Genomic DNA, 13,462 nt, shown 5'->3' with positions numbered 1-13,462 from the left:
GAATCACGATGGCCATTGATTGCTTATTTCTAGGATCTCGTTCATGTATAAGAAATCATTAAAAAAGAGAGATTTTCATCTGTTTCCTACCAGTAACAGCCCCGCGGGACGCAGCTCCGAGGAGCGATGCCGAGAGGAACCGAGCGGCGTCGCTGCGTCGTTGGCTGACCCGGGCTGGCTGCGAAAAGGGGTAATTTCAGTTTCATTGCGGGGGGGGAGCGTTTGGCATTCCCGGCGGGGTTTGGGGTGAGATTATTTCAAACGTTTTGCTGCCGAAACGCCGCCGCGTCCAAGCCCCCGGCGGGTTTTCTCTTCCCGGCTCCTCGCCCCCGCGGATCCTGTTCAAAAGCCTTTTGCTGTTTCTGTTCCGCTCTCTGTGGGCGCGGAGCTGAGCTTAACTGACCTGGGGACTAAACCCCCGGCCCCGGGGGCTGGGCCGGCCCTGCCGAGGGCGTGCGGAGCCGCGAGGAAGGGGGCAGCGATCGGGGCGAGGGCAGGAGCCGCGCGGGGCCGGGAGGCCCCAGAGACCCAGCGGGAAAACTCCGGCCTCGGTTTGGGGTCTCGGGGTGTCGCCAGCCCCGGAGCTGCTGGGAGGTGCCGCTGGGCTTCATCCCGGCGTGACGCTGGCACAGAACAAACCCATTTCTCCTGACGTTCCCGGACAGGCGAATCCCCCCCGGGGGCAGTACAGCTGGGACTTTTGGGCTACGGAGAAGGGAACAGAGCCCAAACCCGGCCGGGGCAGAGACGTTCCCGGCCGGCTGACGGGATCGGGGTGTTCCCGTGCCCCAGCCTGTTTGGGGCAGGGAGGGGAAGGGTCTGCTCCTCCCTCCTCCGCCACCGGGGCCGGTACCCCCGGCAGTAGGGCGGGACACCCCAATTCTGGGGCGCAGAGCCCGCCACCCCTCGGGGACCCCACCCTCGCGCCTCAGGGCCCCCCCAGAAAGCGGGTGCTCAGCCCCAAGGTTCCGCTCCCCCCACACCCTGCCCTCTCTGGGGGAGGGCGTTAGCGCTGGGGCTGTTGGGTCTGGAGGGGCATTAAGCTCGCTCTGGCGTCACCCCCCCGGCCCGGCCGGATCGGGGGCTCAGGGCTGATGTATCCAAACTTCTGGATATAGATAAGCTCTATGAAGGCCTCCCTGATGAAGAAAAGGAGCGGTGGATGCGGCTTGGAGCCCAGCCCCAAGGAGAACAATGGATGCTCAGTAACAAGCCGCTTCTCCCCAAAAGGAATTTATTACCGATTACGCGATGGCATCACGAAAAAACTCATGGGGGGCTGGAGAGCTTAGTGCTCCGGAATCAACGACTCTGGGCTGCCCTGGGAATTTATGCAGCAGCCAAAAGAATCTGTGAAGGATGTAAACTTTGTAAACAATACGCTTCTGTACGAATTAAGGCTCCCAGTGGAAAAAGACTTCCAGACACCTTTCCTGAAAGGAAATTCCACGGAAATGCCAAAACCAAAATTGGGTACTCTGACATGTCAGTGAGAACCGATCGGCTAACAGGACGGGTAAAAGCCTGTCCTACCAGGAAAAGGTACGTCTGCTCCTCGCTGGATCAGCTGGTGCCGGGGCTCGTCCGCCTGGCGTCTGACTCCAGCCAGGAAGCCCTGGGCGAGCACTGTGACTGCGTGGGATGGTGCCGCTGCTCAAGACGACGCTCACGCGGGACTCGCGGGAGAGGATCGCGCCCAGCGCCGCCCTCCAGCCTCCCTTCATCTCCCTGCAGCAGGTGAAGTCCCGCTTTGAGGCCACCCAGTATCGCCAGCTCTGCCACAAGGACTGGAGGGCATCCCGTAAGGATGCAGCGCGGCTCAGCTCTTCCCTGGCACGGAGGAAGGCGCCTTCATCCCCGCCAGCCAGCGCAGCACCCAGAAGGCCACCACCCCGCTGGACAGGCTCAGCCTGGCTGAGCCGAGCGGGTACGGCAGCGGCACGAGCCCGCGGGACGTCTGCCCAGCCCCCGTCCCCACCCGCCACGGCACCGGGCGCTCCCAGCATCAGCGCCAGCCCAGGGCAACGCGCGCGGCCGGTAACTCCACGGTGCCGGGGGCCCCCGGCAGCCGGGAACAGCGTGGCCGCCCCGATGGCAGCGTGGTCACCGGGAGCGGCGTGGAGCAGAACGTGCCTGGCAGAGCAAACACCTCGTCCCACGCCGAGGTACAGCCGTGGGGGGGCTCCTGGGCGTGGGTGCTCGGGGCCTTTGCGTCCCCCCGGTGCTTTGGGGCCCTGGATGCTCGGGGTCCCTGGTGCCCCCGTACCGCGAGTGCCCAGAATCCCGGGGTGCTCAGGGTCCAAGGGGTGGGGATGCCACCCATGAGTACCTGTGGCAGGTTCCCCCCCAGTGAAAGCAGCTTCTTGGCTGCTGAAGCGTAGCAGCTCCTGGCTGCCTGTTCTCGGGGCTTGGCGGTAACTGGGGCCTTTGGCTAACGGGAGCCGCTGTTGGCTACAGGTCAGTCACCTGGCTATAAATGGAGTCCCCTGGGAGCCCTTTGGAGCTCGTCCCCTGGAGCAGCAGCTGCGGTCGAGGCCTCTCCCCTGGGGTCGGGACGCTGCCCAAGGAAACAAGGAAACTCCTCGAGGGGCCCCGGGTCGGGACGCTGCCCTGAGCAGGTCCTCGAGGGTGAGAGCCCTCACTTGTCAGGTGAGCGAGAGAGCGTTTGGGGTTGCCCTTAGACCCCAGAAAGTCGATCTGCTCTCCTCTCACAGACATCCGCACCTGTGATTTACAGAGAGCTAGTTAATGGTGTTGATAATTTTTTATTGTTGGTGGTTGTTGTTTATCTGAGAGCCTCTGTAACGGTGCCGCTCACCCCCCCCATCCTTCTCCCCGCAGGACGCTCCGGTGACGCGGCGCGACCCCAAGCGGCCAAGCACCATCCCTGTCCCCAAGGATGGGCCCCAGGGGACAGACGGGGACTCCCCCACTGTGCCTGGCACACTCCTCCCGGCACAGAGCCAGGAACACCCACGTCCCTGCTGAGCCACCGCGGCAACCCTGGCAAACCCCCCGGCAGAGAAGAGCTGCCCAGAGACCCTCCTCTTCCTCACCTTCAGCCACCCCGACCAGCAACACCCGGCTCCACGCCGGGAGAGAAGAGCGGAGCCAGGGATGCCCCAGGATGTGCTGTGCCACACGCTCTCGGCACCGGTTTTCGCAGTGATCCCCCAGTAAATGGTTTGCCGACAGCCAAGCGTTTCCTCTGACTCTTTGCCGGGGTGGGTTTGGCACCGCCGGGACTCGAGGGGCGCCCGGCTTCCCTCCCGCTGCCGGCACGGCATTCAGCAAAGGCCCGGCGCTCTCCATCGCCGCGGCACAGAGGGCCCCCTGCCTCGAGAACAGCCCCGCAAACTCCACAAAAACTCGGGCTGCCGCGGTTGGAGGGGGCTGTGCTCTTCCTCCTCATCCTCCTCCAGGCCCGCGGGGTGTCCCAGGGGTCCCTCTGTCACCTGTGTAGCGAGGGGACACGGGGGGGGGGGGGCACACAGCGGGAGGAGGGGCTTGGGGACACCCAGGGGGGCTTGGGGACAGGTGGGGAGTGTCGAGGATAGCAAGGGGCATCCGCGGAGCCCCGGGGACAGTCCAGAACTTCTGGGGACACTTGGGGACCCCCAGGGAGCTCTGGGCATGGTCAGGGACACCCCGAGAGCCCCAGGGACCTTTAGGGACCCCCAGGGATGTCTGAGGATGCTCAGGGACGCCCAGAGAGCCCCAGAGACACTCGGGGGCAGGCAGGGAGTGCTGGCCGGGCCGAGGGTGGCCAGGGACAGCCAGAGGGCCCCGGGAACAGCCCCGGAGGCCTAGAGGTGGCCGAGGATGGCCAGCGACAGCCGGGGAGCTCTGGGAACACCCAGCGCCAGTCAGAGACCGCCGGCGCCTCCCGGGGAGGGCGGGGGACCCCCGAGGACAGACAGGCCCAGGCGCGGGGCGCCCAGAGAAGCCCGGGGACAGGTGGGCACCGCTGGGGACACCCGCGGAGCCCCGTGCCCCCCCTTCCCGCCCGCCCGTCCCCTCAGGCCCAGGTTCAGCCCCCTCGCGGCCCCACCTGCTGCCGCCGCAGCCGCTCCCGCAGCACCGCCTCGGTACCGCCGGCGGCCCGGCCCGGCCCGGCGGGCTCCCAGGGCGCCGCGGAACTCACAGGCCGCCGCCATCTTCCCGCACCGCGCGCCACAGGGCGCACGCGCGGCCACCGCAGCCAATCCCCTCCCTCCGCTTCCAGCCAATGAGCGGCGGCGGGGCGGGAGGGGCGTGGAATGAGGGCCGACCACCAATGGCGGCGCGGCTGCTGGCCAATGGTGACGGTGGGCAGGCGGGCCCGGCGGTGGCAGAGCCAATGGGAGGAGGCGGCGGAAGCGGAGGCGGGGTGTAAGGGCAGAGCATGAGCGCGGCCGGCGCTGAAGCCGCTTCACTCTCCCCCCGCCCCGCAGTGGGGTCCCGGCTCAGCACCCCCCACCCCCGGGGGTCCCGCTGCAACCCTCTCTCGGCCCCGGGGGGGCATTTAACCGCCCTTTCCCCAGCCCTGGGGGGCGCGGGGCCCTGGTTCATCCCCCCGGCTGCACCCACAGGCCTTTATTGACAACTAAACCTCGTTCCAACCGCCGACACTGAGCAGGGGAAAGGGGTGTGGAGAAAGAGAACGGGGGGACACAAAGAGAACGGGGGCAGCAGGGGGCGGGGGGCACAGGTGGGCCCCCTCAATCTTCCATCAGTTTGCCGAGGAAGTGGAGCCTGAAGGTCCTGTACCTGTCCTCGAAATTCATGTGGACGAGCCCGTACTCTCGGTCCCTGCAGAGCAGGGTCCCGGTGGCTTCACGGTGCATCCCCATCATCACCTTGACCTGAGGCAGAGGAGGGGTGCAGATGGGGGGTGAGTGAGCCCTGAGGAGGCTGGTGGGGGGTCCCAGCGGAGCTGGGGTAGCACCTGAGGGGATCTAGAAGGTCCCCAAAGCAGCACGTGCTGGTGGGAGCAGTGTTGGGGGGCCCAGGACAAAGGGGGGGCTGGGGGGGGCCCTACCTTGTTGCCGCAGACGGGAGTGACAGGCTCCAGGTGCTCGCTGGAGATGCTCAGCACTTCCTTGCTGTCCCTCAGGTAGACAGCGCACATCCCGCCCTACAAAAACAGAAAAAGAGGGGGGGAAATCAGCATCAACATGTGTGTTACCCCCTCCCTGCCTCAAAAGCACCCCCGAACTGGGGCGGGGGGGTCTCACCATGAGTCTGCGGATGACGCCGATCTGTCCCACCACCTGACTGTTCGGGTAGGTGTCACGGACCTTCACGTAGATGTTGGTGGTCACCCAGTCGCGGGAGCTCTGCTCGGTCCCCGAGCCGGGGGTGTGGGGGTTGTACCCCCGCAGGGGGGGGCTGTAGGGGTCATGGATCTGTTGACCACCGGGCTGGGGCTGGGGCTGTCCTGGGGAGAGAGAGAAGGCAGTGTTGGGGTGTGTAGGGGGGCTACAAGGCGGGTTTTGGGGGTCGTAGCGGGGCTATGAGAGGGTTTGGGTGTCGTAGGGAGTTTAGGGGGGAGTAGGGGGCTACAAGGTGGGTTTGGGGAGTTGTAGGGATTTTAGGGGGGCTCTGAGGGGGTTTTGAGGGGGATGCTTGGTGGGGGCCTGTGGATGCAGGTCAGGGATTGGGGATGCTCGGGGAGATTCCCCCTATTTTGCTGATTAGGGATACCAATTAAACTCAGTCACCAGAGTGAAAAGAGCAGGAGTATTTTGCTGGGGAAAACCAAATAATGTAACAGTGCAATACAGAAAACGTGCAGTAAGAAAAGACAGAAGAGTGCAGCTAAAGCAACAAGAGGAAAATATAGGGAAATGCGTCAGATCCCCGTTTCTCGAGGGAGAATAACCAGACAGCTGAGTGATGTCTGGTTAACCCGGAGCAGGGGCATCCATCAGCTGCTTCTTCAGCTGACGGAATGCTCTGAGCGCCTCTCCGTGCCGAGTGAGGGTTTCCGATTTGATTTTAATAGCTCACAGCGGGATTTTTTGTACCAGGAGTCCGTAGTTACATACCCACAGGCGACACCTCCGGGTCGTTCCTAGGATCGCGCAGAGCTCTTTAGCTGGCTGTGCCCGAGGGCTCCGACAGGGGCCTCTGGCCTTGCAGTCCCCAGGGTCCCTTGCCCAGCCGTGACCTCGGCTCCAGGGCAGGTTACTCGCTGCTGAGCTGCTGGAGCTTTCTGTGGAGAGACTCGATAGCCATTAAGACCCCAAATTTAATAAACTAATAGTCCATGTTATGCACATTTCTTTAGTCTCTGTGGCTGTTAAGGAATCATCTACATACTGCAGGACCCCCGATTCCATGCGGCCGCTCCCATTGCTCCAGGTCTTTAGCTACTTGGTTTCCAAGAAGAGTGGGGCTATTTTAAACCCCTGGGGCAGCACAGTCCATGTTAATTGCATCTTCCTCCTGGACTCCATCTTTCCTCATTCAAATGCAAACAATCACTGACTTTGGAGCTCAAAGGCAAGCAGAAGAAGGGGTCTTTTAGGGCCAGCACGGTAAACCAAGGCAATTCCGGTACTCATCTAATTAACAGTGCATATGGGTTTGCTACAGCAGGATGCAGATCTCCTCCCCTCCTCTTGCTATATGCTCTCTGTGCTCTGTCTAACAAGGTCTCCACATTCCAACTCTCTGGCACTTTCAGCTTTTACAACTTCTTTCGAATGCCCCGTGCTGACTGCCCTATAAATAACGACACTAACTGTTGTATTCCCACCCCTGACCCTGGATCTAAGGGGTGTGTCGCCTCACGGTACCCGCAGCTTACCCAGGAATTCTGAGGGAGTATCTTTAGGTCCCTGCCGAAGGGCATATAGGGCCGAGCAGTTCATTGCTTTCGGTACAGCCCGCTCCATGCCCCTGACACTCCAATCCCCATCTGCATCCACAACCTCATATGGGCTCCTGTGTTGGGGTTCCAGCACGGGTGTTTTATTAGAAACTGGAAATGCTTGGTCACCCCAACAGTCGCTTCAATACCCCTTCGCTGCACTTTTCCAAGGTGCCAGATGGAAGGAAGTGAACGGGACTTTTACCCTGGCAGGGCCCATCCAGCCCTAGGGCGTCTCTCAGAGGAGCCGGCACCGCCGCTCGCTTCTCCCGTCTGTGTCTGCGACACGGGGCTGTGAGGGGGGAGCCTGCCTCTGGCTCCTCCAAACATTCACCGTCCTCCTGCCGGCTTCCTACCGGCGGTTTATAGTACTATGGGAAATCTTTATTTTGGCCCCTTTTTCTTTCTCTTCCTTCATATTTTCTCTGTCCGGTGCCAGCACCAGTGGGTCTCGTGGGGGTGCCAGGCCACGGTCTATTTGATATTCAGGATGGTCTCGGTGGGTGAGAAACATGTCTGCATAGGAGACTTCATCCCAGTTCCCTCCCTCCTTAAAACAGCATCAATTGCAGCAGGGTGTTATCACTCAAAGTCCCATTCAGGGGCTATTTTCCCCAACGTTACATTTGTGGATAACAGGTGAGGGGGCACCTTTACACCGCGTCACGGTGGGGAAAACGGCACCGAAAGATCCCCCTCCCGAGGGGGAAGGAAGGACTTAACTCGTTATCCCGCTCCTTAATTAGTGACATGAGTTGCTCGCCTGCGCTGAGCTTCCCCATCATTATCAGAGTTGTTTCTAGGAGGGTGGTGGTGTCCGAACCTGTGCTGTGGCTATCGTGGTGCCCCTCACTCTGGGCCTAATTAACAGAGCTCATAACGAGGGGAGACCTCGTTAAGCCAGGTCTTTCCTCGCTGCAGGATCCAAAAGAACATGTTGGTGGATCTGAACAAGGAGATGATGAATGAAGTGGGCATCACAGTGGTGGGAGACTGTAAAAGGAACAAGCCTTAGAAAACTGTTTTCTCTCAGCATATTATTAATAGCAGGAATAATTAATAAAGAAACAGTGGTTTAGTGGTTTCATTAATAGAGCACAGGTGCTCTAGGAACAATACCGACAGTTTAAGCAACTTAGAAAAGCTAAGCAATGAAAAGCTAGACATAGATTAAGAATATGTCAAAGAGAACATTTTGAGTCTTTTCTCAGAAGTCTAAAAGTGAACGATGATGAAGACTGTTCAGAAGATGAGGAACCACGATGAGCGGAGACTGCATCCGTGAGCAGCGGTGTCCGAAGAGGAACTGGAACGGAACGATGGGAACTTGGCGAAACTGTGGAATACGGTGGACTTCTGAAATGGATGATGAACTGAGAGCTGAAAGTTCCTGGAAAATCCCCAGAGACTCTTGGTATTGTATGTTGTATCGTGTCTAGAGAGGGCGCTTTTTGTGAGCTGTGGCCACTCCCTGAGGCGATGGCCCAGCTCTGAGCTGTTAATAAAGCCAGCCCAGAGGTACCCGCAGTCTGGGGAAACCCTTTAACAGAACTGGCCACCCCGATGGGACTCTGGGACACAAGAGAGCAAGAGTCAGGTATTTCTCTGGACAAAGCCGTTGCCCATACTCAAATTGCCGGCCAAGGAATGAGAGGTGAGTTCACCTAAGAGACTTGGGCACGGGTAATTCCAGAGAGAATTATACTGGGAAACTCTCGTGCTGAAATTTGCAAAGAGAGGGATAAAAGAGATGTACAGAAGATGGGGACAGTACTCAGCGTTGAAAGGGGGACGCCCCTTGCTGAGGTTTCAGAAAACTGAGGAAAGATACCTTTGGCACAATCCTCACAGAAAAGGAAACTGATGGAGGAGGGCCAATGGATGTATGGCCTCCGAAAGGAACAGTCAAACCCCACCAGTAAAAATTTCTAAGAATAATTTTGGAGGATTCTGAGAGTCAAGATATTGATTATTGGTATAGTTGTTATAACAGAGGTCAGCAAAGAAAGAAAAGCTCTTGGATAAAAACTAAAGGGAGTTGACTTCCTTCAGCTCCTGAAGCTGAAGCAACTGAATTCCCTTTTAGAAGTGCTGGCGTGTGCCCAAGGCGTTTGGATTCCAGCCCAAAGCCTGGAGCGGGCCCTGGGGCAGGCGCCGCCGTCTCTCCAGTAACAGCAGCGATGGGACACGAACCTTGGAAGCAAGGTGCTCGAGTCACCTGGCAAGCAAAAATGCCTCGCTTACGGGCTGATGCTGGAAAACGTGCTCCGCTGTTATTGGGAGTTGTCACTGATTACACCCCTAATTGGAATGATATGCAAACTTTATGATGAGAACGATGTCAAGCAGAGAAAAGAGAAAAGATTTTCCAAAAAGGCAAGAGAATAACTAATTGGACAAAGGTTTTGGAATGCAACGAGCACCCAAGTGATTACTGGGGCCGGCTGAAGGCTACTTTAATTATGGGGGTATGACCCGTGACCATTTCCAAGAGCCACCAGCTATTAGTGTTTGTGTAGAAATTGATGCCAGGCTGGCCAGGGAAAACGTTAACTAAAATCCTTAGCATTGGTGCTTTTCTTTTTGATAGGAGAGATGAAAGCAAAATCAGCAAGAAGAAAGGTTAAAACTTGAGAAAAAGGCAGAGCAAAAAGAGAAAGAAAGAGAAATTGTGTTGCTGGCTGCAGCAGTTACCCAAACCTATAACCCAAGGGGGAGAGGTCGGGGGTTTCCCCGAGGCAGAATCAGGGGAAGGGGCGCGCGAGGCAGAATTCCTCTTCTCTCTCCATATGCTAATGGTTCAGATGCTTCTGCTGTGGGAACTGGGGACACATGCAGAGAGAGTGCCCGCCGAGACCCGTGTCTGCACAAGAGCATCTGCCCCTGCCAGACCTCCTCGACCTCATCACAGCGAAGAAAATGATACTCATCTTCTCTGGGAACTGCAGGAACAACGGGCCCCCGTGGAATCAAGGTAGATGAGCACGGTCAGATTTCTGCAGAGGTAAAAACTGCTTTGGGGTAAATCTGTGATCTCTTCCAGTTCCCCTACTGGCCCTTTGGGCCTGTACTGAATTTTGAAGTTCCCCACATTTCAAATGATAGTACGGGCAGTAGCAGGGGAACAGATAAAATATTTATCTACCCCTTTGACGAGACCTTTTGCAGGAATTTGGTCCGTTTATCTCCTTGGCTCCAACAGAGATTCAGCTGGTTTTAATGGGCTCAGAAATAATTGAACTGGGAGGTCAAAACCCACATGATGTGCATGATAGACGATTTGAATTGGCTGCAGTTCCCAGAGAACTCTGAAGTAAGTGGGATGGTTAACACTGGCTGAGCCAGTTGTGATAAAAACAGGAGGAGGGAATCCTCCTTCCATTTGGCAATATCCCATTATAAATGAGGCCATTCCCAGTATAGAAAAAACAACTCTACGTTTTTTCAGAAAAAAGAATTTTGAAGGAATGTCGTAGTCCTTATAATACTCCAGTTTTACCAGTTAGTAAACATAGAGTAGATAAAGATGGAGATCCTGAATATAGATTTGCTCAAGATCTCCGAGCTGCAAATGAACATGTAATTGCTTCACACCCTGTGGTACCAGATCCGAGTCTGATTTAACACAGATCCTGGGCACAGTATTTCACAGGGCTTGATCTTACAGGAGCTTTCTTTAGCATCCCAGTCACGGAAGAAAGCCAGTCACTCTTTGCCTTCCCATGGCAAGGGAAGCAGTTAACTTGGACTAGGTTACCACAAGGATTTACTAGTTCTCCAACAGTATTTTCTCAAATTTTGAAAAATTATTTACAAGATTTGTTTTTTCAAATAAGTCTGTTTTGATACAGTATGTTGATGACCTGTTATGGGCAAGTAAAACTACGGATGACTGTATTAGAGACACTGAATATCTGTGTATCCGACTTGTTAACAAGGGGCACGGTGCATCTCTGTCCAAATGGCAGTTTTGCAAACAGCAAGTGAAATATCTGGGATTCATACTAAAGCCAGGACTTCCTGATTATCCAAAACCTTTTACATTGTATTGGGATGAAAATAAAGGAACTGCGAGAGGGGTGGTAGTACAAACTTTAGGACCACATGAACGACCTGTTGCTTATTTTTCTTCTATATTGTAATTTTTCTTCTTCAGTGATAATGCACACAAGAGAAAAACCAGGGAAACAAGCAGACAAAGAGCAGGTTGGGATTTCCTCACATTTTATAGCGGTACAGCATTTCTAGGGAGCTCAGCTACAAACAACCCCGAGAGAATAGTATGTTATATACATACGTAACTTCACAAAAAATGTGCAAAGTTCTTAATGAGAAAAATGCATTAGCGAGCTCCTCTCCCATCAGTGTTACATTTCATGTTTATTTGCATCATTTCTCCTCCTGCCTGTTCTCACGTTTTTTTCTCAATTTCTTTCTTACTCTGCCTACGTGCAGATTTGCATTTTCCTTTGCTGTTAAAATTCTCCAGTACTTTGCCCGGAAGTTCTTTTCAGAGGATGCTCTCCTCAGATTTCAAGACAATAAATCCACCAGAAAGAGAGCCCGAGGGACTCCGTACCAACAGATATTACAGCTACACTACCTGTCTGCTTTACCTCAAAACCAGGGACAAGGGACACACGGAGAATGTCACCTGCTGGGATAACAGGCTGCCAAACTCATCAGTGAAGGCCAAATTCGCAGCTTGGCCGTGACGCCTGGACCATAATCAGGTCTGCGTTACAGGTTCCCCTTATCAAAGCTGGCTGTGGGCTGATCTAGCCACATGACTTTCACTGAAATAAAAGGATATATGTGCACTTAAATATGAGCACATTTTATCTGGAGTTTTTCTTTTTACATTTGAAATCCACTATAAAGAATACATTTCCCTTTATAATCACTAACACCCTTTTTAATCTCTTTTTGTACTCGTCCCTGCTGGATAGCCTCCTTAACTCCTCCCTTTACACTTCATCCCCTGCAACAGCTCCCAGATTCTCTGGGAATTATTTCCACTCGCCTCCCCAGTAAGCGATCAGCCGCATAGGAAAACATTTGGTGTGGCATCGTTCAGATTGAGAACACATCCTTCACCAAGGACACCCTCCTCAGTCACTCCTTCATGAGGACACTGTGTTGTCCATAGCTTTTACATGTGAAAGAGCAATTCCTGAACACCAAGAACTTTGGAAACTTGAACAAAACAAACAAACCAACCCCAGATACTGCTCGACCAAAAAGTTTTGGGAGGTGCCAAGAATACCAAGGACCCAATCACTCCCATGCGGAGTAAAAATTAGCCTAGTGTCCTTACCTATTCAAATGCAGCGTCTTACGACACCACCCACGGGGTTTCTAACAGTATCAGTTCTGACAACGAACCTGTATGAAGTTGCCAACAGCAAACGTTACATCATGTCATGGAGGTCAAGTCCTTCTGGAAATATCTGTTTAAGACTTTAGGAGCTGCACTCACAAACATACTGCTTTAAACTGGAGTAACAGAGGTGACAGCGTAAGTTCTTACACATGTCAAACTTCCTCAAACGCAGTGAGCGTAGATGTAAACTACAGCTGAAGAGAAATTCCCTGCCAGCAGTTGCATACTGCGCCTGTCACTAGCAGGCAATTACATCTCTTCTCCTGATGCAGCGTAGATCACCTACTTGTACCTCCCACAGTGCTTCAAAAGGGCAGACGGGGGATCACAGCAACCTGCAAGTTTAAGGACTTGAGGCTGCTGATGAAAAAGTACCTAATAAGATTTATATCAGAGAGACTACAGGCAGGGATTAAGAGATTCAGAGTTTCAAGGAGCCACAGAGGGAGATTTTAAAGAATTCTCCTCCTCTACTTCCTACTAGAAGGAAATAATTTGGAAGCTATAACTTGGTCTCTATCACAGAGCAACCTGACTGTTGTGCATAAACAGTTTATATCCGCTCTACACTATGAATGAGAAAATGAAATAATTAACATTCTTTCTTAGTACGTCATCTGTAATGAGAGAAAACAGACACCAATTATCCAAAGCGTTAAAAATCTCTCAGTTCTGTAGTAGTCCTTAAGCAATCGATGCACTGTGATCTGAGTTTCATTGTTAGCACAGAAATTAAATGCTGCCTAAGAGAGAAAAGACTAAAATTTTGCTCTGGATCCTCAACATTTTCTTATCTGTCTGTTCTAAAGATTCTCAGTCATTTAAGGGCCACAGGTCAGACTGCATTTCTTAATTTCAGCTTCTCACCCCACAAGTACCTTACAAAGCAGTATGCACTTTAATGCCTTCGCCGTCATTATGCTACTGTCCAGTCACTATTTTCACCCTTACAGACTCACAGGCAGATACTCACTGTGGCCATGTCCAACTATCTACATTTGCTGTCCCCACAGCCTGTAGGAAGAGCCAGTCTTCCTAATCCCTCCTAATATTCTTCAGATCAGTCTTCCCTTTCAAAACAAATGCTGTATCTGTCAATAACACTTTTCCCAGGACAAAACTAAAATAATAAAGAAAAAAGCACAAAACACTCGCAAACAAAAACCCCACCAAAAACCCCACCTAAAAAAATAATAAATTAAAAATCTCAATTGTAACGGCGT

This window comes from Athene noctua, unplaced genomic scaffold (genome assembly GCF_965140245.1).
Source record: "Athene noctua unplaced genomic scaffold, bAthNoc1.hap1.1 HAP1_HAP1_scaffold_84, whole genome shotgun sequence".
In the NCBI taxonomy this organism is placed as follows: Eukaryota; Metazoa; Chordata; class Aves; order Strigiformes; family Strigidae; genus Athene; species Athene noctua.
Note: the sequence above shows the minus strand (reverse complement) of the source record.